The sequence below is a fragment of the Zalophus californianus genome, chromosome 5 (assembly GCF_009762305.2).
Source record: "Zalophus californianus isolate mZalCal1 chromosome 5, mZalCal1.pri.v2, whole genome shotgun sequence".
In the NCBI taxonomy this organism is placed as follows: Eukaryota; Metazoa; Chordata; class Mammalia; order Carnivora; family Otariidae; genus Zalophus; species Zalophus californianus.
Window position 1 is genome coordinate 133,097,332 of NC_045599.1, and position 23,831 is coordinate 133,121,162.

At 32.3% G+C, this 23,831-nt stretch overlaps 1 pseudogene; it reads left to right on the plus strand.

The window, feature by feature from the left end:
- The window catches only part of LOC113928460, a 55,140-nt pseudogene extending 31,556 nt beyond the window's left edge, over positions 1 to 23,584 (plus strand).
- The last annotated feature ends 247 nt before the right edge of the window (positions 23,585 to 23,831 follow it).

Sequence of the window (23,831 nt, forward strand, 5' to 3'; positions counted from 1 at the left end):
TTCCAAAGCTGATTCCCTTCGTTTCTCTAAGCAGATCCAAGTTTCTAACTATATAATATCTTGTCTTACTGAAGAAATTCCTTTAACATTTTCTGTAAAGAAGAAAATCCTGTAACATTTTCTGCTAATAATGAAATCCTTCGGGATTCGTTTGTCTTAGCAAGTCTTTTTATTTCTTGTAATGTGGAAGGATATTTTCACTGGTATTGAATTTTGGGTTGAAAAAGTTTTCTTTTAGCACATTTAAATATTTCACTCTTGCCTTCTTGTTTGCATTGTTTTTGATGATTAGTCTGCTGTATTTTTTACCATTGTTTCTTGGATTGAAAAATGTTTATTCCTCTAGTCATCTGAACTGTTTTCTTTTAGTCTTTGTTCTTAGGTGTGTGCACATGCGCACGCGCAAGCGAACAAGTGTGTGTTTTTGGTATTTATCTAGCTTGTGAGATCTGACCTTCTTAGACCAATGATTTGTTGTCTGTCATATTATTTTTGGAAACATATCAGCCTTTATTTCTTCAAATGTTTCTTCTTCAGGGATTTCAATTATACACATATTCGAACATTTGACTCTGTGCCACAGACCTTGGATTTTAGTTTTGTTTTGTTTTTTACTTGTCTTTCTCTTTACATTTCTTTTTGGGTAATTTAATCACCCTATACTCATTCTTTCCTCAGCTGTGCTAAGTCTACTGATGAGCTCATTAATGGCATTCTTCATCTCCATACATGGTTTTAAATCTATCATTTCCATGTGATTCCTTTTTTATAATTTCCATTTCACTGCTGAAATTATCCATCTGTTCTTGGCTGTCATCTACCTTTTACATTTAAAGCCCTTATCATATTAATTATAGTTATTTTAGGTACTCTTTCCATTCTATATCATGTTATGTCTGAACCTAGTTCTCTTGATTGCTTTTTGTTGTCTTTTTCTATGCCGTATTAACTTTTTTGGTTGTGGTTCAATACTAGATATGTTGTACAGGACAGTATATATTGAGATAACTATTTCCATGCTTATCCCAAATACTTTTTTTATGTTTTCTTGTTGTTTCAATTTTAAATATATCATAATTTTCTTAATGATTATATATGCACATTTCTGAAGTATGTTTAGTTCCCAAATTATGGTATTTTGGCTATCTTATTAAGCTACTTGGTTTTTGTATTATGACTAAAAAGGAGACATGTATGATTTTATTATTTAGCATTTTCTGAGACTTCTCCTGGTGGAAGAGAACATAGTCAACTTTCATTTCATGTGTGCTTGAAATGAATGACTATATGTGCGAGAAAGAAATTTCATAATATTTATTAAACTCTTTGCCACATCAGAAACTCTAAATATGTGTGTGTACTTATATATTATATATATATGTATATATGTATATGTATGTATGTGTATAAATATATATACATATACACACACATGCTAGGTCAATATCTTTAATACTCATAATCCATACTTGCACATTTTTAAAATACCCTATTAACACATGTAAATTCATATAAATTTTCCCTAAAATGCAGTGTATATAACAACTAATCAAAAATGTCTACTATATAACTGATGTGTATGTGTATGTGTGTGTGTGGACATGCACAGGAGGATGCATATCTGTGGAGGAGACCTAGAGACATTGCGATTTGCTTAGCAATTTTATAAACAAGGAGGTTAGAAGATGGAACAAATACATTACTATAAGGGTCCTTGCATCTTCGCAGAGCAAGAGTAGATACTACTCTTAGATACTACTTTATACTACTTCAGAATTTGTCTTCAGTTTTTTAAAGTTAATTAATTCTGTAATTGGAAGACAAATAGAACATATACATGAGTGGCATCATGCAGTAGCTCTTTAAAATACAATGTGGAATTTGGGGTAAAAAGATACATGTTTTTAGGTTTGCATACCTTAAAATAAATAAGCAAAAACAGGAAAATTATTTGTTTGATTTCCTTTTTTTCCTAATTAAACCATTTCCTTCCTTCCTTCCTTCCTTCCTTCCTTCCTTTCTTCCTTCCTTCCTTCCTTCTTTTCTTTCTTGGAACAAGCCATTCTGATTTATTACAGTGTTTTCTATGGTAGAGCACTAGCTTTTCAGTTAAAATGATTTCTTTAGGTTTGCTACTGTTTGCAAATGCACATCAGTTATCACCTTTACCCTTCATATCCTAAATCTTTAGTGCCTGATCTCATCTTAAGCCAATCTTCATTTTTGCTTCTCTCTTGGATCAGATAACATAAATAGATTTCTTAGAATCCCCTTTACATTTTATAATACCTTGTTTTCTAAGACTGCAGTAATCAGAGGGTGGAATGAAGAACAGAATCAGTAAGGAAAAAAAAAAAGCGTCCCTCTCTTTTCTCTCCAAGGGTGAACGTGAAAGTGGGACTACAGAGCAGCCGGGAGCTGACTCTGTATCAGCATCTCTGCGCCAGCAGCAGCATCTTCTGGACAAAAAGAAAAAGTGTGAAATGACAGCAACAAGACCAGAATTAGTGGAAAGTAAGCATTTGCTAATAAAACTCAATTTCTTTTCAGGTCATTATTAGAAATGTAAATAAAGGAAACTGAAAATATTAAGTATGTTAAGTCATAATCAGGGTTTATAAATCTCTAAATTAATCTTTCAGTTAAATATGGCACTCTGAGGATGATTTAGCATTCCTAATTTTTAAAGAAGGGATTATCTTAGATAATTATATCATTCGATCTTCTGTTAAAGAATAATTACCTGCACTTTAAAAAAAAACAAAAAACATTCACATTATAACAACTAAACAATCTTTTCCAGTTGCCATTTTATCCTGACAACTTTAATCAAATTTTGTGAATTAGGACCGAAATCCACCATGGACAGTAAACAATATCATGTGGAATAGTTATTTTTAAATGGAATGAGTTGTCATTTGGTTTCTTGTTAATAGTTGTTTTCAAACTATAATAACTAAGTTCAGGTACATGATAAATTTAATTTTAATTCTTTAGGGATTTAAAATAAAACTTTATTTTGGGGGCACCTGGATGGCTCAGTCGGTTAAGCATCTGACTCTTGATTTCAGCTCAGGTTATGATCTCAGTGTTGTGAGATCGAGCCCCAACTCTGGCTGGGTGCTAAGCAAAGCCTGCTTAAGATCTCTCTCTCCCTCTCCCCTTCCCCTCCCTGCCTCTCCCTCACGTAGTCTGTCTCAAAAAAAAAAAAAAAAAGAAAAAGAAAAATTGAAAAATAAATAAATAAATAAAGCTTTATTTTTATCACTTATATAAGATATTGATAAAATCCTGTATAAATAACAGTAAGAATTGGACAGAAGAGAAACCAGTAACTGTATCTGAATGAGGCTCCCTCCTTCCATTCAGGTAAAAAGGTTACAAGCTTCTACTTCAGAATTTTTATAAAAAGCGTGCTTTGTTTGGGACTCTGTCACATGCACTAGCACACAATAATTACCACACAGTTTTACCCGTGCCAGAATCAGGCATTAAATGAAGGAAAGTCTGTCAATTTTGTATAAGAACAAAACGAGCAGACTTCTCAAGTTCTGTTTTCTTTGGCCAAATATGCTTCTTTTTACTTATGCAAGATCTATCTGTGTGTAGAATTATGTCTCTTGCAGTTTATATGGAAAGACCAACACATCACAACATTAGTGCTCAATGTGGAGTTTACTATATGATTTTGTAAAAGACTTGAATTCAACAAAATAGGTTTCATCACATACCCCTGGAAAGTGATTCAGTGTTGTATTAAACATTAGATATCTTAATTATGTTCTGCATTGAGTATCACAGCAAACTGTCCACTGTCCAAAAACTTTGTATTTTTTTCCCTCTTCGATTATTCAGTTTCTTCATTCTTCTTTTGAGCTAACAATCAAGTTCTAGAGTTTGAAATCCTTAAAATATTTTCTCAATAAAAGCCAGTCTCTAGTTCGAGAAACTTTGTAGTAGCTGGTTAGAGAATTAAGTGTCTCCCCATGATTATATACATTAATTTCTAGCCTCTCTAAACACACACACACACACACACACACACACACACACACTCACAATCTTTTCCTATTTTCTGCTTCAAAGGATCTTTTCATTTAGAGGTGCTAGAAATTAATTTTTTCTGAAAACAGATAATTTTCCAGGTGCTTACATATTAAATACTGCCAAGCTCCACATGTGAGAGGATTAGATTATTCCTGGATCAAAGCCTGAGATGTATTAAAAATTATTTTAAAAGTCCATATGAAAAATTCAAATCTGTGTATTTCCTTAGCACAGTTTATGTTGTTACAAGATTACATTTTATTTTTCAAATGTAATCAGTATTCTCAGGCAGTACAAGACAGTGAACAGAAATAAGATTAATTTTTTTTTCTCTATACATCTCTGAGCTTGTACTCTGCTAACCTTTGTAGGAATACACCTCAAAGAAGTTTTATGATGTGATGATTTTCTTGGCGCTTCCTCGTGTAACATAACTTTCAGTTTTAGGCAAGATCAAACCCCTGAAGGGATAGCTGGGAGACAGGAGGATTATTTTACCTATTATCGCAGCCACTCCCTGAGGCCTGCATATTGCATATTTACCCATGTGTGATTTATTACGGTTTACTAGTCTCTAGATATAGTGTTGACCTTTTACTTGAGTCTAAGTCTGTAGATCTCTCTTTTCTCCTCTGCAAGTTGGCAGCCACCTTTGCTTTCTTGGGACCACTCACTTCAATTGGTGCAAGGGACAAAAGCATAGCTCTGAGGAGCTTCAATAAATAAGTACCTTCATATATACTTTAGCCTCTGTCTCCCCATAATACCGGACTATTCTCCTGGTTGGGAAAGATTAAGGGTAAGAGTGATACAGAAGAGCCTCAGACTGCACCTGGTACAACTGCTTGATAGAGTCCAAAGAATAACACTAAAGTATCTCTAAGCAGTCCACGAGCATAAACAGTTTTCTCCTCAGACCACACAAAAGACTAAATGGGGGTTAATATTGGTAATACTAGGTGTTAGAAGACCTTGCCTCATAAGTTTTGTTTATATAAATGCTCCATAAAAATGAAAACACTTTATAATATATTGTAGTCAAGTAAAATCCCCATCTTACTCTCAAATATGCTCAGAAGAGAGCAGGACTAATGGATAGCACATAAATTCTCAGTGGGTCTATGAGCCATACAGTAAACTGAATGTTCATTATATATTCTAAATAATAATGACTGTAAGAAGTTCAAGAAGTTATCAAGCCTTAGAATAATATGAAGTAAAAACAACTGAAACGGAGACCATTATATTTAGTTAGGAAGTATAAATTTTAGGCTTAAAAAATATGGAGGTGAGAAAACCAGCTATTCATGGGGGTCTTTGCCTGAAGCTGAAGAGGATCAAGCCAATCAGTTCTGTGCCTCATTTGTAGTAAGATTTTCTTGAAGGGGAATGCCAAACCATGATACAAGACTGCTCCTGAAGTGACGTAGCTCAGCCTATTCATGAAATGAAAGAAACAAGAGTGTTCTCCACTCAGTAATTAGTAATTTTTTAAAGTAATTCTTTCAAAGTCAAATGTGAATACATCATTCATCACAGCCAGGCAGATGTCTAGTTCCACCTGTGTGTGGGGGTGTGTATCATTAATTTCTGTCATAGAAGTACATATAAGGGGGGCACCTGGGTGGCTCAGTCAGTTAAGCATCCAACACTTGGGTTTGGCTGGGGGCATAATCTCACAGATTGTGGGATCAGGCCCTGTGTCTGACTCCACACTCCACGGGAGCTCTGCTTGAAAATTCTCTCCCTCTGCACTTCCCCCAACTCACTCACACCTGCCCTCTTTCTCTGTCTCTCTAAAATAAATAAATAAATCTTTTTTTTTTAAAAAAGAAGTACATAAAAGTATTTTGAGAGGTAGCGGTAATGAGAATTTTGAAGAACTGAAAAAATATAGGGAGTAGAGTTTATAAAGTTTTTCATTCCTTAGTTGAATGTCTTTAACAATATCACAGGAGTTTTTGACAAGAAGTTCTGCAGACAGACAGACACACACACACACACCCTTATAGTCATGTCTAGACAATGAAATTCATGAAAACACATATTATTTGGCTCCAAGAGACTTTTGAAGGGCAGTAAAGCAAATGTTATGAGAAAAAATATAAAATATTTTATTTCCTCAATAATGACATATTAAACAAAAACCTTAATATTACCTGTAAAAAATTTAGAATATTTTTTAGATAACATCTAAATCTTTAAATATATTCTTTTTTTTTTTTTTAATTTTTTTTTTTTAAAGATTTTATTTATTTATTTGAGAGAGAGAGAATGAGAGATAGAGAGCACGAGAGGGAAGAGGGTCAGAGGGAGAAGCAGACTCCCCGCTGAGCAGGGAGCCCGATGTGGGACTCGATCCCGGGACTCCAGGATCATGACCTGAGCCGAAGGCAGTCGCTTAACCAACTGAGCCACCCAGGCGCCCCTAAATATATTCTTAATAGATCATCTCATCTAAACTCCTTACTGCCATATTAAACTGCTACATAATATTCCTAAATATTGTTTATTTAGTCTATGCTTATATTATTCCACTTTTGAAGGCTTACTTATTTCTAAGATATTTTATTCCATTTTTGGATATAGCTTGATTTTTAAAAAACATCCCCATGTAATGATCCTAAAATTCTACTTCTTAGTCAAAATTTTGCTTCTGACACTACAAATGACATGAATATGGCTTTCTCATAAACTCTTCAAATATTAGAGGATGGAGATAGTTACCCCTTGATACGTCACGATGTCAAAATTTTGAGGTTAACCATATATATACCATGTATCATATATACCATATATATGTATAATTATATATATATTTATATTCTTTATGAATATAAAAATTCATATGTCAGTTCTCAATGTTAAAGCTCCACATTCAAGTAAAGTATTCTGTGCATAATACACAAACAAAATAATCCTACATTTGCTTGATACCATTGTTAAGATGTTCTTAATAAGTTATTTTTTCCCACTTAATTGAATCTTATTCCTTCATATATCTCCATGCTCTTTTTCTGATACATGCTTTATTTCCAATATGCCTAAAACATATTAACTATTTCATTTATATGCAAAGTATACTCAACATAATCTAATCCTCCTATGATGAGTCATATTATAAAAGTAAACATCAATTATTATATTGAGTTATACTACAAACATTTTCTTAATTTCCTATACTGCTTAAGTTATAAGTGGTCACTCCTGCTACTGTGGGAGCTGTATCTAATGAACAGGTTTCTAACCTTAATTGGCTGTTGCTAATATTCTGAGGTCTGAAAATTATATAAGAAAGTTTTTTAGATTGTCTTTAAAATAAAGCAATATCTACTTTATAAGTGTCTTAGGATGCTGACAGTGGAAAACTCTTTATATACTTTTAATTTGAGAGCTTTGTGATACTTTTTCAATGGTTCAGCACTCAGATAAATTTTACATTTTCTTTTGGTTTTAGAACTATGACAAAAACAGGCTTGTGTTTGAATCCTGGATCCAACCCTCTCTTGCTAAACAAATTGGGCATTCTAAACCCTTAGAGAGTCTCAGGATCCACTTAGAGGAAATAAGAATAATACTATCTACATTTAAGAAATATTTTAAAATTAGGGGCACCTGGGTAGCTCAATTGGTTAAGCGTTCAACTCTTGATTTTGGCTCAGGTCATGATCTCAGGGTCCTGAGATTGAGCCCCACTCAGCTCCACGCTGGGTATGGAGCCTGCTTAAGATTCTCTTTCTCCTTCTCCCTCTGCCTCTGCCCCCATGCACATGTTCTCTTTCTCTCTCAAAAAAAAAAAAAATTAAAAATTAAATGAATAATATGAAGTTCTTAGCAAATTGCATGTAAACTGTAAATACCCAAGAATTCTATTTATATTTTCTATCCTTTTCTATCTCATCTAAAGCTATAATTATACATACAACTCTACTGAAGTCTATATTGTCACATTTATCTCCATTTATATCTATATTTATGCCTATATCCATATATAAAAGTTTGCAATTGGGAGACATGTAGAAGCAAAACAAACTCGGTAGCATCATTAAGCTCATATGTATATCTTATTAATTTGAAAAAAGGAGACCATAGGTTAGCTCGATGTCATTGGCAGAGAGAAAATATAGGTATACTTAAGAATAAGGAATGATTCAGTGAGATTCATTTAGAGAAGAGGGAATCAAAATAAATAAAATAATTTGTATATGGACATTTCTTATTATTGCTCAGACTTCTTATGGGATCTAGGCAAATTTATGTAATAAAGATATTCTCAATGACATTCTTAATTTTTGCCATTGAAGCTTCAATATTTGCCCTACTTAGTGTCTAATATTCAAATCCAAAAAAAAATTCTGTAAGTTTTTGAGGAATATCATTGAAGAATATCATTTGAAGATATCATCTGAAGAATATCATTACTGAAGAACATCAGTGATTTCATAAAATTCTTTAAATCCACAAGTTAAAAATTTTCATAAATGTAATAATAATTTGTTAATTTAGAAACAATCATTTAGAGCATTGTATGCTTATGCTATGCATTCTTCCCCTAGACAGGAAAACAAAATGTAATCAAAGAGCATAAATAATATCACAATAATAGAAAAATTGAAACTATGGATTTAGGATGGTATACTAGTAAAATTAATTAATACTGCTGGTCAAGTTATAGTAATCATCAAAGCAATGAAAATCACAATGAATTTTTTTTGCTCAGGTCACCATATGCATTGGTTTTATTTAGAGTTTTATATTCACCACAAAACAAATTTTGACATTTTTACATGGAATCTTTATGCACTAGAATCTCAAATAAACTTTTCAATTTTACCTAATGTAAATGTGAATTTCAAGAATAAAAAAAAAAAACACCTTATAATCTCTCAAAGATGTGTTGTAATTTTTTTCCTGTACCTCCTAGGAAATGACCAGAATTGAACTTCAACTTCTTTTTTAATAATTGATAATTTAAAAACAGACCCTTGTAACTTTAAAATTAGTATGTTATCTGATGTTTGTATAAAGTTAAAAGTACAAAAATGGTATATTTTTAATTTTTTCATAACAATGAAGAGCCATGAAAAGAAATTTTTCAAGTTTTGCTTTTCAAAAAAACTGTCCCCAGCACTTCATGAAGTACTCAGAAGAAATTTTTAAAAACAATGTTACTTTGTCCTAGGTCAGAGGTTTCATGTATTAGAAAATGAAATATTTTTAAAGTAATACCTGAATTATGCCATTTGAAAATTTTTTATCGGATGGCGTTAGGCCAATACATGAAGGCTGAAGTTTGCTTCTAACTATGTATCCTTGGAAACAAAAAAAGTTCCCCCAAAGATCTCAAATTTCCCTAAAAAAGTTATGGGTTTAACTAGATCATCTACAAAATGTATGTCAATACTGAAAATGTAGTGCTATATTTAACTATAACTTAGCTTTCCAGAGTTCACATTTTGACATTTAAATAGCCAAATGCTAAATCGTGGTGTGCTTTTGTGCTTATCATGACAAATGGCTTTTTTATAAGGGTCCTAATTTAAAATATTTATAAGTCTTTACCATTTTAATTAACAATTTACTTGATTGCACTATACAGAGATAATTCAATTTAAGTAGATTATGGAAATGTCGATTTCATTTAATAACTAATTGTTAAATTTGTTGAAAGTGACAGTATGTACTTTTAACCACAGAGCAAATTAGTTCTATTTTGGGTGGTGTATTCTGTGGTCCACTTAGAGATCATAAGACACTTTATATAAATTTCATCATTTGAAGAAATCTTTTTGCCACTACTTTCTCTTAAATGATAATAAAACGCTAGAACAAGAAATAGAAATTGTTGATTAATACAGAAATGCCAGGAAAGATGGATTAAATTAACAAATTACGATTCAACAAAGAGAAAACCAAGAGCAAATGGCTGGACTTAAACCTACTTATGATAATAAATGCATCAAAATAAGTAGTCTAGTTAAAAGACAAAGATTAAAAGACTGGATAAAAGATGCAATTTAGTGCTGCCTACAGGAAACACACTAAAATTTAAAGAAATAATCAATCAATCACAGACAGGATGAAAAGAGAATATGGAAAAGATATACCAACTAAAAACTAACCAAAGAACGGCTTAGCAATATTAATACCAAGCAAACATATTTAAACACAAAGGTATCACAAAAAATCAAGACTGAAGTCACCTAATGAAAACATATCAAGTCCCCTACACTAATAACATATCTTCAAAATATATAAGCATTGACATAAGTGAAGAGCACTAAACTAGATCACAAAATGTGTAAGAAATTTAATAGTAAAGGTAAGAGCAGGAATAAGTAAACTAGAAACCATACAAATAAACAAAGCTAAGATTATATCTCCAAATAAATTAATAAATTAGATAAACTCTTAAAAGACATGAACATGCAAAACCCACGCAAAATTCTTTTTAAAATAGATACCACTAATAAATAAATAAATAATAGATAGATAGATAGATAGATGGATAGATAGATAGATAGATATCACTGGGTGCCTGGGTGGCTCAGTTGGTTAAGCAACTGCCTTCGGCTCAGGTCATGATCCCGGAATCCTGGGATAGAGTCCCACATAGGGCTCCTGGCTCAGCAGGGAGCCTGCTTCTCCCTCTGGCCTGCTCTCCTCTCATGCTGTTTCTCTCTTTCTCTCTCTCTCTCTCTCTCTCAAATAAATAAATAAAATCTTTAAAAAAAAGTTTTAAAATAGATATCACTAACACAATATAGATATCCAAAAGATAGTAATTGGATATTCTGAAAAACTTTATCTCAATTAAATTTTAAAGATTAAATAAAATCATAAATTCCTTGATAAAATTTGCAAGCATTATCACAAACAGAACTAAAATACTGGAAGAGAACTATGAATATTAAAAAAACTTGAATCCATAATTTAAAATACTAATGCACAAAGAAATCCCCAGCCACAGATGGTTTCACTTAAATGAGAATACATACCAACAGTTCATAAAAAAACTTTCAAAGAACATAAAATACAAAAATACTTCCAAACTCCTTTATTTAATAAATAATAAACTCGACACCAAAATTTTAAGAGTGCTACAAGCGAGGGTAATTGCAAAGTGATATTTCTCACAAAAATATGCCAAATAATTTTAAGTAACAACTCTAGCAAATAAAATCCAACAATATATAAAAAAGATACTACATCATAACTAAAGTTTATTCGTGAACTGCAAGGCTAATTTGACATTTAGAAATCACTGAATATAATTTACTACAATAACAGTACAAAGGAAAAAATAATCATTTATTCTGATGCAGGAAATCATTTGATAAAATTCAACACTTATTCTGGGTTTAAAAAATTACTCAAACTGGGAATTAAAGAGACATTTTCTGATGAAGAATATACACAAAAATAATCTACATTAAATACAATATTCAATATTGAAATATTAAATGATTTCTTACTGAGGTTAAGAGCAAGCCAAGGATGGTCAATCTCACCACATATATTTAAGATAGTACTAAAAAGCCTTGGTGGTGCAGTAGCATACATGGAGTGCTTAATATTTAAAGTAGGCTATTGTAAGTTAAAGATGCATATGGTAGACCCTTAAGTAACCATTAAAAATTAAAATACAGAACTGTAGCTAAGAAGTCATTAAGGAGTTAAAAGGGAATTCCAAAACTGCTCTAGATCAAAACTATGGAAAAACAAATCAGCCAAATAACTAAGTGGGAGACTTAAACCCAGTCAAAATGATAACTTCTTTTTATGTAAATGGTCTAAATGTGAAATAAAAGATAAAAAGTACCAGACCAGATTAAAACATTGACAGATGAATGGATAAAGAAGATGTGGTGTATATATATATATATATACAATGGAATATTTATGCAGTCATCAAAAGGAATGAGATCTTGCCATTTGCAATGACGTGGATGGAACTGGAGGGTGTTATGCTGAGCGAAATAAGTCAATCAGAGAAAGACATGTATCATATGACCTCACTGATATGAGGAATTCTTAATCTCAGGAAACAAACTGAGGTTTGCTGGAGTGGTGGGGGGTGGGAGGGATGGGGTGGCTGGGTGATGGACATTGGGGAGGGTATGTGCTATGGTGAGTGCTGTGAATTGTGCAAAACTGTTGAATCACAGACCTGTACCTCTTAAAGAAATAATACAATATATGTTAAAAAAAAAAAAAGAAGAAGAAGAAGAAGAAGAAGAAGATAGCAGGAGGGGAAGAAGGAAGGGGGGGAAATCGGAGGGGGAGATGAACCATGAGATACTATGGACTCTGAGAAACAAACTGAGGGTTCTGGGGGGGGGGAGGGAAGATGGGTTAGCCTGGTGATGGGTATTAAAGAGGGCACGTTTTGCATGGAACACTGGGTGTTATAAGCAAACAATGAATCATGGAACACTACATCAAAAACTAATGATGTAATATATGGTGATTAACATAATAAAAAATTAAAAAAATAAACAAAACACATATCAAATATAAAGAGAAAAACTCAGAAAATAAGAAAGACTTGCCTAATGATTTTATGAAGCTAGGATATTTCTGGCCTTTTGTGAAGACAAAATGAGACAGCTCAAAATATTTAAGATGTAAGTTTCTCCAAGTTAACCTGTAGATTCTAAGCAATGTGAATTTAAGCATATGAATCATAACTTTTTTGAAATGGCAAGAACTTGTAAGTGATAAACATTAGATGAGATCTTGAATGAAAATAGCAGAATTGGAGAACTTATAATACTATATTTAAGGAAATACTATAAAGTTATAAGTAAGATACTGTGATACTGACATGAGAATGAACAAATACAACAATAGAATAGAAAAAAATTGTTCAAATAGATCCACACACATATGTCATTGGATTTGCAACAAACATGATGTTATAGGTGGAAAATGATCTTATCATTAAACATTTAGATGTCTATAAAAATGTTGAATCTTGACTCTACATTGTGTCTCAAATAAAATTAATTCAAAATGGGTCACAGACCTAAATAAAAAATCTGAATCTGTAAAGATTCTAGAAGAAAACATAGGAGTATTTCTATTTGATCATGCTATAGGTAACAATTTCTTAAACAGTACACAAAACAGTAAAATAATCACAATGATGAAAAACACTAAATTGAATTCTACTAATAGGAAGAATTCTGACTCATCAAAACATTCATTAATAAACTGCATTGGCAAACCAAAGGTTGAGAAAGGTATGTGAGTAATAATTCATATTTCAAAAATTCACATTTTAAAATGTACAATTCAGTAGTTTTTACTATATTCACAATGCTCAACCACCAACATCTCATTTAAAAAGTTTTCATCACAACAAAAAGAAACCCTTGCCATTATCACTGACTCTCTGGTCCCCACTACCTGCAGCCACTGGTAACCACTGATCTACACATGTCAGCAAATTTGCCTCTTCAGGATACTTCATGTAAATGGAATCCTACAATGTGTTTTTTTTTCTCAAGTTTTTATTAAATTCCAGTTAGTTAACAAACAGTGCAATTTAGTTTCAGGTGCAGAATCTAGTGATTCATCACTTACATACAAGACCCAGGGCTCATCACATCAAGTGCCCTCCTTAATACCCATTGCCCATTTAACCGATACCCCACTAACCTCCCCTCCAGTAAGTCTCACTTTGTTCTCTATAGTTAGTTAAGAGTCTGTTTTCTGGTATACCTCTTTCTTTTTCTCCCCTATGTTCATCTGTTTTGTTTCTTAAATTTCACATGTGAGTGAAATCATAGGGTATTTTTTCCCTGACTGACTTACTTCACTTAGCATAATACACTCTAGCTCCATCCATGTCCTTGCAAATGGCAAGATTTCAATCTTTTTGATGGCTGAGTAATATTCCATTGTACATATACAACACTTCTTTACCCATTCATCAGCTGATGGATTTTGGGCTCTTTCCATAATGTGGCTATTGCCGATAATGCTGCTATAAACATCACGGTGCTTGTATCCTCTTGAATCTATATTTTTGTATTCTTTGGGTAAATATCAAGTAGTGCAATTGCTGGATTGTAGGGTAGTTCTATTTTTAACTTTTTGAGGAAACTCCGTATGTTTTTCAGAGCAGCTGCACCAGTTTGCATTCCCACCAACAGTTTAAGAGGGTTCCCCTTTCTCCACATCCTTGTCAACACCTGCTGTTTGCTGTGTTGTTAAATTTTATCCATTCTGACAGGTGTGAGGTGATATCTCATTGTAGCTTTGATTTGTATTTCCCTGATAATGAGTGTTGTGGAGCATCTCATCATATGTCTGTTAGCCATCTAGATGTCTTCTTTGGAAAAATGTCCATTCATGTCTTTTGCCCATTTTTTAACTGGGTTATTTGTTTTTTGGGTTTTGAGTTTGATAATTTCTTTATATATTTTGGATACTAACCCTTCATCAGATATATCCTTTGCAAATATATTCTTCCATTCTGAAGGTTGCCTTTTAGTTTTGCTGATTGTTTCCTCCATTGGGCAGAGCTTTATAGGTTGATGAATCACCATAGCTTATTTTTCCTTTTGTTTCCCTTGCCTCAGAGATGTGTCTAGTAAGAAGTTACGGCCACTGTCAAAGAGGTTACTGCCTGTGTTCTCCTCTAGGATTTTGATGGTTTGTGTCTCTCATTTAGGTGTTTAATCCATTTTGAGTTTATTTTTGTGTATGGTGTAAGAAAGTGGTTGTTTCATTCTTTCGCATGTGGCTGTCCAGTTTTCCTAACACCATTTATTGAAGAAACTGTCTTTTATCCATTGGATATTCTTTCCTGCTTTGTCAAAGATTCATTGCCCATATAGTTGTGAGTTCATTTGTAGGTTTTCTATTCTGTTCCATTGATCTATCTGTCTGTTTTTGTGCCAGTATCATACTGTCTTCATCACTACAGCTTTTAATATAACTTGAAGTCCAGAATTGTGATGACTCCAGATCTGCTTTTTCTTTTCCTTTCCTTTTTTTTTTTTTTTTTCAAGATTGCTTTGGCTATTCAGTGTCTTTTGTGGTTCCATACAAATTTTTGGGATGTTTATTCTAGCTCTGTCAATAATGCTGGTGGTATTTTGATACAGATTGCATTAAATGTGTAGATTACTTTGCATAGTATAGACATTTAAACCATATTCGTCTTCCAATCCATGAGCGTGGGATGTTTTTCCATTTCTTTGTGTCCTCTTCAATTTCTTTCATCAGAATTTTATAGTTTTGAGAGTACCAGTCTTTCAACTCCTGGTTTAGTTTATTCTTAGATATTTTATTGCTTTTGGTGCAACTATATTAGGTAACTAATTTAAAGTATTTAGCATCTTAGTGGGTTGAATTGTGTCTCTCAAAAAATATGTTCAAGTTCTAACCCCTAGTACCTGTGAATGTGACCTTATTTGAAATAGGGTCTTGCAGGGTAATTAAGTTGAAATCATACCAGATTAGGGTGGGCCCTAACTCCAAAGATGTGTCCTTGAAATAAGATGAGAGAACACGGAGACACAGGGAGGAAGGCCGTGTGAAGATGGGAGACAGAGATTGGGTATGCATCTACAAACCAAGAAATGTCAAGGATTGCTGATTTTTACACATTGATCTTGATTTTTTTTTTTTTTTTACCTCCCTAAACTTGTATGTTAATTCTAGTAGGGTTTTGTTTATTTGTTTTTTGTTTTTAGTGAATTCCTTCAAATTTTCTATATACTAGATCATGTTATCTATGGAGACAGTTTTATTTCTTCATTTCCAATTGGTATAACTATTATCTCTTTTTCTGGTCTAATGGCCCGGAATAAAACCTCTAGTACAATGTTAAGTATAAGTGGCAAGAATAGACATCTTGGTCTTGTTTCTCTTCTTATTGGGGAAGCATTCAGTCTTTCACCATTATGTGTGATGTTAGCTGTGGCTCATTCAGAGATGCAGATTTTTTGGTTGAGAAAATTGCCTTCTATGCTCAGTTTGGTTAGTGTTTTTATCATGAAAACATGTTGGATTTTATCATGTGCTTTTCTGCATCTATTAAGATAATCATGATTATTTTCCTTTATTCTCTACTATTGTGTATTACATTAAACGATTTTCCTATCGTTTGTCACAACTTTGCAGTGCTGAAATAAAATCCCACTTGGTCATGTTGTATAATCCTTTTACACAGGGCTGGATCAAGGTTGGTAGTACATTAATGTGTAGTTAGTTAATTTGTCTGTATACAGTTTTTATAGTATTTTTCTACAATTCTATTTCTATCAATTTAGTTGTGATGATCTGCTTTCATTTCTGATATTCACTTTTTTTTGACATTCTCGTTAAAGGTTTGTCATATTTGTTGATATTTTCAAACAGGAAACTTTCATTGATATTATGTAATAATTGTCTATGATCTATTCCACCTATTTGTGATCTAATAATCTTTATTATTTTCTTCTGTTGGGCTTAATTTGGTCATCTAAGTCTTAAGGTTCTTAATGTTTTTGGTTACATTGTGGAATTTATATCTTTTTAAATTTAGGTATTTATCTCTGCAAATTTCCCTTTAAGATACTGCTTAGGTTGTATCACATAACTATTGGTATGTCACATTTTTGTTCTTATTCATCTAAAAAAAGTACTATTTTTCTGAATACCTTGTGATTTCTTCCTTAAAGCACTCTTTATTTAGGAAATTGTTTTTTAATTTCCCTACATTTGTGAATGTCCCAACTTACCTGCTGCTTTTATTTCTAATTTAATTATGCTATGTTTGGAAAATATATTTGGTATGTTTTCACTTTTTTTTTTAAAATTTACCAAGGCTTGTCTCATGGCCTAAACTATGGCCTAGAGAATGTTTTATATGCACTTGCAAAAAAATATGTATTCTGCATTTTTGGGTAGAGTGTTCTATAGACACCTGTTAGGTCTAAGAGGTTTATTGTATTGTTCAATAGTGTATCTAGGAATCACTTAAAGTCTCCTTAATTTTTGATATATAATTTTGCTGGATATAAAATTCATCATAGGTAGTCTGTTTCCTTCAGTTATTTTAATATGTCATCTATCACATTTGGCCTTCCTTATTTCTGATAAGTCAGCTATTAATTTTACTGAGTATCTTTTGAACCTGAAGAGTCAGTCATCTTCCTCTTATTTTCAAGAATGTCTCTTAATCTCTCAACAGTTTGAGTATAATGTGATTAATTCAGGGTGTCTTTGAATTTATCCTACTTGGAGTTTGATGAACTCTTGTATTTGCAGATTAGCATTTTTCATTAAATACTAAGCTAAAGCAGAAGGAGATCATTCACCCTTCTTCTAACTTTTCATTCTATTCAAGCTCTAAATGAATTGGATGATGCCCACAGGCATTGGTGAAGGAAATCTTCACTCAGTCTACTGATTCAAATGCTAATCTCTTCTAGAAACACCCTCACAAAAATGCCCAGAATTAATTTGTTTACCAGCTATCTGGGCATCCTTTAGCCCAGTCATATTAACACACACAGCAATAACCATCACAATAGATATCTTCTCAAGTAAACTGTAAGTTCCTTTTGGTCACAGCTATGTTTATTTTGTACACAAAGCATGTACTTAAACATGTGTTGAATAAGTAAATGAGTAGATTAAATTAAGTTTGGCAATTTAATAATATATACCGAATCCTGGAAAATATTGAAAATAAGCTCATTTTTAGTGAGCAAAATTTTCAGTGGGTACAAATAGGTTTTAGAAAAATTCCTCTCATTTTAATAGATTCAAATAAATTTTCTGCTGATAACATGTTTCCAATTTTGTAAGGCTTATTAACTTGCTTTTTATGATAAAAGTAATAAATATGTTTGGTAGGAAAAAGCCAATTTTATTATTCCCATTATTTATGTTTTACTGTATGAGACGCTCCTTTCTTTTCAGTATCACAAACTATCAATGTCTCAGTAAGTTAAATCTGTCCTCTGTCCAGTGTTTCTCATCTTTATCTATTACTCTAACAAGTTCAAATAGTCACAAATTTTTTGGTTATTAAAATAAATTTTATATAAATAAGACATATAAATGTTTACTTCATGGAAAGATGTGATTAGATAACATCATATTTAAGATTAAGCATATTGTAATATATGGCATGAAACCTGTACAACATACCAACAAAATATAGGACGCATAAAAAAGTTCAGTCCTACTGTAAGACTAAAGAATGATAACTGATGCTCACTGTGATAAACTAAGGAATGGCATGATCCTAAAAGAATGTGTGAGGGTTTTTTGGGGAAAAAAAAAATGGGCAGGGGATGAAATGTTCAATGTTTACCTTTATGCTAAATCATATGAGAGAAAAAGGAACTTGTAGTTTGGGGTCTGCTTCTTCTACTTGACAAGTAAAGGGTCACTAAGTATTCCTGAATTGTAGTTTCTTTATCTATACAATGAAATAAAATATATAAAATAATTATAAAGATAACTTCAAAAGATTTATGTGAACAGAAAAATATCACATGCAACTACTACAATCAGCAGCACACATTGTTGATAATTTATTAGGTCTTTCCATTTATTGTCTCATTTTCCCCTCATACATACCTTATTGGACATGTCCTATATTTTTGCTTGTTATAAAGGATGAACCTGAATTCTACTGAGGTCCTATAAGCTGCTCTTGAACACACAACTCTACCTTTTGGGCAAGAATTTCAATGCATACAGTTTGAAGTCTTTACTCATAACTATAATATGTAACATTTGTGAAAACTCTTTATTAGTAGCTTAATCATTTGTACAATCTTTCTCACTTATCCTGAATAAACAGAAGCTTCAGCATATTTATAATATATAAATGCAAAGCAACGTCAGTAAGCACCTTTTTTTTTTTCCTAAAGCCTGGTAAGGTTCAGCTGCAGTAATACAAATCAATTTGGAGTATCATTCTAATGGCAGCAAGAAACTCCAAGTGAATGGAAAATTACAAGTGTTCGATTTATTCCATTTACCAAATGAAAACTACAGCGTTGTCTTCTTCTTAGTATAGAGAGATCCAATAAAAATACTTCATTCTGCAATGCCAAGCACTGCTTTTTGGACAATTACAGTACCAACTCTTCCCTTCTGTGCATTTGTGGGTTTTATGTACCGACCAATCAAGACTATTCACTTCACTTAGAACTTCTCCTGCCAAAAAAAACCCCATTTTCTGTATAAATGGCTCCAATCTGGGAAGCCATCCAAAAGAAGCTGTTCAGGTGAATAACAGTGTGATTTACATGCAGGTGCAAAACATAAAACTAGAAATAGTTTGAAAATGCTAACTAAAGATATGGAGTAGAATTAAGTTAACTAGACAGGTATATCACTTTTCTTCTGGTATTTTAAACACCCTAGAAATGTTCTATTTTTGTTTTATTATTGTTATTTTTAGATTTACAATAATGCATCTTCCTTTAAGGTTTGCTTATGCATTTGATTTTTAGTAAAATAGATATTAGGGAAATGACTCATGGCCATACAGTATCTTATGGTAAAAAATACTGTGGAGTGAGAAAGATCTTTCCTGCTTGACTAAAGAGAATCACTCCCAGGAAATATTTTCAAATACCTAAAAATATAATGCAATTTTTCTCTACTTTCATCTTTTCAGCCTTCACACACCTATGATTTTATTTGTTTTTTTACTAATAGCATGCTGCATAAACCAACCATATATATCATCAACAAACCAAAAGTAGGAAAAAAGACCACAGGTTGTGCAAGAAGTTCAAAATACATCTACCTATACTATTGTCCCTAGATCATTACAGAAATTAAAAAGAAATTATGACCACAGAAACTATGAAATAAAGAACTGAATCATAGTTCGAGAGATACAGAGGTTTTATGTATTTCTTTCCTTTGTCTTGGGTACTCTTTTAAGTTCTGATTGGTTAACAGCTGTAGCAGAGAAGTACAAAAGCTGATGGGGACATCCAATGACTGGCATTTTAGTGCCAGCACCAACAGGTACTAAAAATGGAAACTTAAGAGCTCTGAATCTTAATTTTATTAGAAAATCATGCTTCCACTGACTACCCTTTAAATCTGTTACAAGAGCAAAGTAATTTATAAAACTTTATTTTTATAAAATGGAATTGTAAATGGGTTTTACAGGAATAAAAGGAAAAGCACTTTAAAATTACCAATGAATAACTGTAATGATTTACAAAGTGTTACCAGCAAGTATCTTAGATCCTCCAGGTACTATAACATTTTTTTTATAAATTCCTATTTGAGAGATTTAACAACAGTGGTTCTAATATGTTAAACAAAATGTGACAAAATCTTTCCTAAATATGAGAACTAAAAACATATGAAATATATGTATTTTTGGCTCTGTGTGGCCACTGCTGTATTCCAAGTATTTCAAACAAACAGTAAATATAAAAGTTTTGTATGAAAAAATAGCCTAAATATTTCTCTTGTAGCCTAATTATTTCTCTAATAAGTAGATGAACACTGTCCATAATCAGTCTTTCCTGAATATCAGATAAATTGCTAATTTTATAGTTAACCATGCTTGAATTTACACTTTATTTCTGGCACATATTGAAGTCTGTGACCTTGGATAAGGCACATAACTGTTTGAGTCTCCTTCTCTTCATTTATAATAGTTAAGAGGCCATAGAAAATAGATATAAGAGAGAAGAGAATTAGGAGAAGAAAAAAGAAGGTAATTCAGAAATAAATGAAGGGGATGTAAATTAAAACTACATGAACCCTAAGCCTTGGGCTTATAAAACTTTTCTAACAATATATATTTTTATCCTAGTTGATGAGAGGACTCAAAGGGAAAGTTCTATGATAAAAATCACTATGTAAATTTAGTTTTGCCCTTTTCTACAAATGATTTTTAATCTAATAATATCATGTATATATATTCACATTCCTGTGAATTATTCTGACAGAATGTGACTTGTATTTTCATGGTTTACTTATTAATTAGTAATTGATAAAGTACAGATATGATTTTAATACTTTATCTAAATTCCTAACCCTGAAATTTGATCATTTTTCTCCAATAATTCTTGTGCAATAACCAACTATACTGTATTTTTAATGCTTAGCTGGATAACCATCAGTAGGGCTTACAAGAAAGCACTGATTAAGTCACTAAAAAATAAAAATTTTTTTAAGCAAATATTAGGCAAGTATTCATTACATAATAGTGGCCGTGGCACTATGGGCAATTGAGCAAATGTGTAAGTGATGGCTTCCAAAGGAACATCTGGTAATTTTAGATAAAAGATCTGGTAATAAATGGAGTTACATTTGCATAAAGATTCTGAGAATTCAACTGGGCCCAAAAGGAATTGAATAGGAAGAGGGAAGAAGGGGATACTATATATGAATGGAATCAGGTTAAATTGCTATTTTCAGAAGTAGACACTTCTATATATTGGAAGTATCTGCTTTAGAGATCTATACAATTAGGGAAATGTGTAAGGTTAGAGTAATTGTTTTTATACTATACACTATTGTGTATAAAATAATATTTTATTAACCTCCGGTAGAAATATAATGGCCATCTCTCTATAGTCAGTAAACACTGCATCATAAATGCTTTCCATATTCTCATTAATATAAAGTATAAAACACAATTACCACAAAATAAAACTTTAAAAATTTTACAAATATTTAAAACATAAAAAGTATAATATAAAGTGAAATTGCCCAGCAAAAGCACTGCTCCCAAAATGTTTTCAATCATGTTCATGGTATGCTTCTACAATATTTCCTATTATATACACATACGTGCAAGGGCATGTGATTTTACAACAAATATTCCTACTATGTAGTATTCCAATGTGTGAAAATATGATTAATTAAATCAATTAGACTATTAGAATCTATTATTATAAATAATGACATTAATTATTCATTCAGAGTATGATCTACATTAATCTGTGGAATCTAGAGAAATACTTATATATATACTTACACAGGATACACTTTAATCAAGAAATTGCAAAGTTTATGTGTATTCCATAAATAAACAGATATTACTGGGGCACCTGCCTTCGACTCAGGTCATGATCTCAGGGTCCTGGGATTGAGCCCCGCATCGGGCTCTCTGCTCAGAGGGCTCTCTGCTTGGTGGGGTGTCTACTTCTCCTTCTCCCTCTGTGCTTTCTCTCTTTCTCTCTCTCTCTCAAATAAATCTTTAAAAAAAGTAGATATTGCCAAATTCCCCTTAAGTCATATGTTAACAATTAGAAATCTCATCAAGTCTGTTAGTGTGTTTTCTCCTCATTATTGATATTTAACAATATATTTTTAATATTTTCTAAAATGATACTCAAACACTAGTATAAAATGAATGCTATCATTTTAATGTCTCTATTTTTCATCACATTTCACTTCTTTACCCATCTTTATTTACCAATTTTTTTCTTCTGCTATAAATTACCTTATAATATCTTTGTACATATACTATTCTGCTTTTTATTACTGATTTGTTGGCTATGAACATTATTTTCTTTTTAACATGTATGAAAAATAATCATGTAAATCTAACATGTAGCTTTTTTTTTAACGGAAACCATTCTCTAGTGAGAGTTTGTAATCTGACAATTTTTGCCTTGTTTCATACCAAAAAAACTTCCCCAAGACACTATTCTTTTTAATATTTTTTTTGGCTTTGATCTCTAAGTAAATTACTGTTATATGAACTTTATTGAAATTGTTTAAATTGTTAGGCAATGGGTTAAATATAAAGTACTGTTATATTACTACTGTCCAATCAGTGATTCAAAATGCTAAATTTATCATATGTTAAATTTATATATATATATATATATATATATAGGTCATATATATATATATAGGTCATATATATATATATATGTCAAATTATGTCCTCCATCACTGCTTCACTTAGATTTGATGGAGCCCTGAATGTTGATCTGACAGAATTCCAGACTAACCTGGTAACCTATCCCCATATCCACTTCCCTCTGGCCACATATGTTCCTGTCTTCTCTGCTGAGAAAGTCTCTCATGAACAGCTTTCTGTAGCAGAGATCACCAATGCATGCTTAGAGCAAGCCAACCAGATGGTGAAATGTGACCCTCACCATGGTAAATATGGGGCTTGCTGTTTTTTGTACCATGGTGATGTGGTTCCCAAAGATGTCAATGCTGCCATGGCCACCATCAAGACCAAGCATACCATACAGTTTGTGGACTGGTGCCCCACAGGCTTCAAAACTGGCATTAATTACCCACCTCCCACTGTGGCATCTGGTGGAGCCCTGGCCAAAGTAGAGAGAGTTGTGTGCATGCTGAGCAACACTGTTGCCTTTGCTGAGGTCTGGGCTTGCCTGGACCACAAGTTTGACCTGATGTATGCCAAGTGTGACTTTGTTCACTGGTATGTGGGGGGGGGCATGGAGGAATGGAGTTTTCTGAGGCCCGTGAGGACATGGCTGCCCTTGAGAAGGAATATGAGGAGGTTGGGGTGGATTTTGTTGAAGGAGAGGGTGAAGAAGGAGAGGAATGTTAATTAAAAAAATGTAACAAAGGTGCTGCTTTTACAGGGAAGCATATTCTGTTTTAAACATTGAAAACTGTGTTCTCATCAGTTAATTTGTATGTAGTAGTGTATTCTCTCATATGTAATTACTAACTTATGCTTTAAAACACACCATTTTGTTATACACCCAAGCTGTCCATTTCCCTAATGGGTTTGAATAAAATATTCCCTGTCTTAAATAAAAAAAAAATAAATAAAAATAAATAAAATATTCTCA